The sequence below is a fragment of the Mytilus californianus genome, unplaced genomic scaffold (assembly GCF_021869535.1).
Source record: "Mytilus californianus isolate M0D057914Y unplaced genomic scaffold, xbMytCali1.0.p SCAF_5, whole genome shotgun sequence".
NCBI lineage: Eukaryota > Metazoa > Mollusca > Bivalvia > Mytilida > Mytilidae > Mytilus > Mytilus californianus.
The window spans coordinates 15,046,048-15,049,830 of record NW_026262701.1 but is presented as its reverse complement, the minus strand read 5'-3'; the positions used below and the strand labels follow the sequence as shown (position 1 = coordinate 15,049,830).

General features: G+C 32.9%; 2 long non-coding RNA genes across 43 annotated transcripts in view; one reads left to right on the top strand and one right to left on the bottom strand.

The window, feature by feature from the left end:
• Positions 1–3,783, bottom strand: part of LOC127703119 (uncharacterized) — a 365,292-nt gene that overhangs the window by 305,022 nt on the left and 56,487 nt on the right. The gene's annotated exons all lie outside the window — the stretch shown is intronic.
• LOC127703126 (uncharacterized) lies at positions 266–3,659 on the top strand. The gene is made up of 2 exons (XR_007982722.1): positions 266–1,757; positions 3,272–3,659. It is a non-coding gene; the product is annotated as an uncharacterized LOC127703126 (long non-coding RNA).

Genomic DNA, 3,783 nt, shown 5'->3' with positions numbered 1-3,783 from the left:
AGAGAACATATAACGATACTTAAAAGGAATAGAAAACTTCCTTATTCTAAATTTAGAAAAAGAATCCTTACTTCGTGACACAAAGGTAAATGTATTTAAATCTCAGTTCATTCTCTTGTTGAAATATTGCATTGAAACTTTTACTATCAATACATGGAAGGAAGTATAAAAAGGAAAAATGCGAAAATTCTTCAATCCTTTCAAAATTATGTTATATACAAATGTATCATTTATTAATTTATCACTACCGGGTCAGAATCTCAGCTAGCGGCAGAACTGTCCCCGAGGATTCTACCAGCCAGGTAGCTTAACTGCATATCATATAGTAGAAAAAGAACTAAATTGAATGTACCTGATTGCACGTCGCCAAGGATAAAAAGGTGTCAATCGAATGTTGTCATGTACACAACAACTCGGAATTAAATAGGTGTCCTTAGGATCAGCTTACGATGTCATGAAAATAACCTTGTGAAGTCTTCGGATTCCTCTTTATACTACAATTCAGACAAGTTTATTTATATTCGACCAATGTACTGTTCAACTTTCAGATATATTAGATTTCAACGAGAACTTGCAACATTGTTTCATTTCTAAATGTAATCGTACAAACTGTAGAATTTGTGCTATACTTATTACTGATACCTATTTTCAAAGTAAATTTACAATACACGTAGTCAGTAGGATCTGAATTGTAGTGCTTCTAATATTGTGAACGGTATTGAGTGTACTCTTTGTAGCCTGATCTATGTTAGTGAAACTATATCGGCAAATACTTAACAAAGGAATAAATTATCACCGGTCTATTGTTAATAGTCATGAGAACAATAAATTTCTGTATAAATACGTTCAACAGGCTGACCATTCCATTATTTCTATGAAAGTCGGGATTGCAGAGAAAATCGATCATTCAATAAATGATCCCATATTACAGCAGATCGCTTACAAAGAGAGGATTTCCCGATCCAAGAATTGGAAACAGCTATCCCTTTCGAATGCGACGACAAAATTGTTGGTGAAGATATTTTGTCTAGTCCCAGGTATCAACAAATTAAATTATTCAACACCTCTGTTCGAAACAGTTGGAGTCACGGTCATCGAACATATACACCACCCGCAGTTCAAACCGTGTCTACAGATGGTTCGTCATTCTCTGTTCATAAACCTTGTGTGAATTCACTGTATTAAGAGGACAATAACACTTCTGTTATTGATAAAAATTCTGCAAAAAAAATGTACAGATTGGTTACAATAATTATAGACATTGATTACTCCAGTGATAACTACTTTAAGATGGTGAAAAAATATGAAGAATTTCTAAGTGTTTGGATGCCATCAATATTAGCAATATTTTCAATCAAAAATCTGTGCAGAAAACAATACCGGATTACTTCAAAGAAAAATTCATATACCTACACCAAACCTATCGTCTGTAAGATTGTCAACAACAAGAATGTATTTAAAGACCTTTACCCACAGGGATGTAAAATTTCTCTTGTACATCGTCCCCATGGAAATTAAGTCCAGCTGATTATGTTATAACTGGAGATCTTGGTATCGTAAACAATGAATTTCTTAGAGGCTTGTTAGCCAAAGGCATGAAATATAGAAATCCCTAGACCATCAACTGGAGAAAGAACTTCAGGTTACCAATGGATGAATTCGAGGACTGCTCCAGAAAATGGGTAAAGCGCGAGCTAGTTGAGCCAAAACTGGACACTTTATCTGAATGGATCAAAGCTGTTCGGTCATGCATTCAGGTGCGCATTCAAAAATGTACAATGAGGTCACGAGTTTCTGATTATTTTAAGAAGCCCTAGATTGTGGGTGCTTTATTTACTATTCACGACAAATATGTTGTTGGTCGAGCAGACAAAGCCTCAAACAACATTTTTTTAATATGTAAAGGCCATTATTTGAAATATCTTACTAAAGAACTTAAAATTCACAGTAACACTGAGAATATCATGCAAACCCCTTCATCATTCACGAAAGAGGAGATTTTAGAAAATCACAAATCCGCCTTTTCTTCCTTTGATATTAACATAAAAAACGATTAAGTTCTCCTATCTTTATAATGGATACCTTAACTTCACCAAAAACCTCATAAAGAACAATATATACCCTGGTAGTCAAGTTGTTCGACTTAGAATATTTCTATCATTCTTACAACCATTCTTTCAACAGTAAAAGATAGCCTTATTAAATATTGTAATACGGTATCTTAAACAAACGGTGTCAATCAGGTGTGAATTTAAAAAAGATCTAAAGATCTACTATGAAAACATCAATCACAATCTTTACAATATTGCAGTAATATCAAACCTTTGGTTTATCTACGCTTCAAATTACTATTCACCAAGCTCAATTACAAAATTGACTACATCGTCTTCTTAAACAGAGCTTTTGTTTACAAAAATGGGTAACGTACATTAAAATTTCTTATTTTAAGTCATAAAAATCTTGGTTGCCCTGAACGATGATTCTGTGTCTCAGATCACTATCGACACGTTTTCGCGGTTTCAGGTCTGCAGATAACAGTATAGTCGCTGGTCTGTAATTATATCGACATTGTACTTTTCCCGCGATCGCGACATTTTGACTGAGTGTGAATTCGGATGGCGTGTGATGCATGCATAACAAGAGACGCTTATACTGCCGACGCTTATCTCGCTCCTTATTGAGTTCATGCGATTCCTTCAATATTTGTTTGTTCCCTTGATTTGTCTTTTCCCACCCGATTTACGAAATTTGAACTACTGTCGCCTTAATTTATTTTTAATCATCAAAAGAGAATGTGGGGAGAATAATAATATAATTCTGTTCTGGATCTGAAAAAGACACCAGGATTATAATTTGTCATGCAAGACGCGCGTTTCGTCGACATAGGACTGATTACTTAGATGCGCTCAAGTCAAAACAGTTAGAAGGCAAAATCGAATACGAAGTTGAAGAGCATTAAACGTTGTGCCAAATACGGCTTAGGCAATCTTTGACTGAGGTTAATAAAAGAAACCCCTTAGTATTTCGAATAATTCAACATTTTATCAACCGTAAATTTACATAATATGAACAAATCAATGATAAAACAGCCCATTTCTGAAATGAATTTTACTTGACGTGTCAATATTTTCTCCCAGCTATTTCTTCTTTTTAAATTATTTTATGAAATTCGTCAGCCTAATTATGTTGAAATTAAATATGTATTGCACAAAAAGACCTGATTTGGTTTGCACAAAAAGAATGAATTTAATATTTTGTATTTCTATTTTAGAGAAACTTATGAACATGTTTATTGTGGAGAAAAAAGAGAGGAAGACAAAGTATAAACGGAGGAATCAATAAAATCCAAAATAATTTTTGATAAACAATACCGGACAACTTTATACGAAATCATATTGGTATGCATAAGTCATTAACAAACGACTTTTAAAAACCAACTAATAGATGCATGTCAAACTTGGTATTAACTTCATTGTTTTCTTATTTTAATTTCTTTTCAGCAAAGTTCTCATCCAAGCAACCTTTTGAAGACATGGAAGAACGAACAAATATTAACCTTCAAAACTGATACCAAAATGTTTTCGTTTGCAACAAAATATGTCACAACAAATATTGCTCAGTTGTAATCTTTATTTAAAATGAATAAATGTAGTACATAATTATTCTATTTTATTTATACTTTTTTTCCTTTCTATGAAAATCATATTCTTTTCGGAAAACAATTTGATAAACTATAAATATACATTGTACTTCCAACGCATTTCGTTATTCTAAATTTAAAAA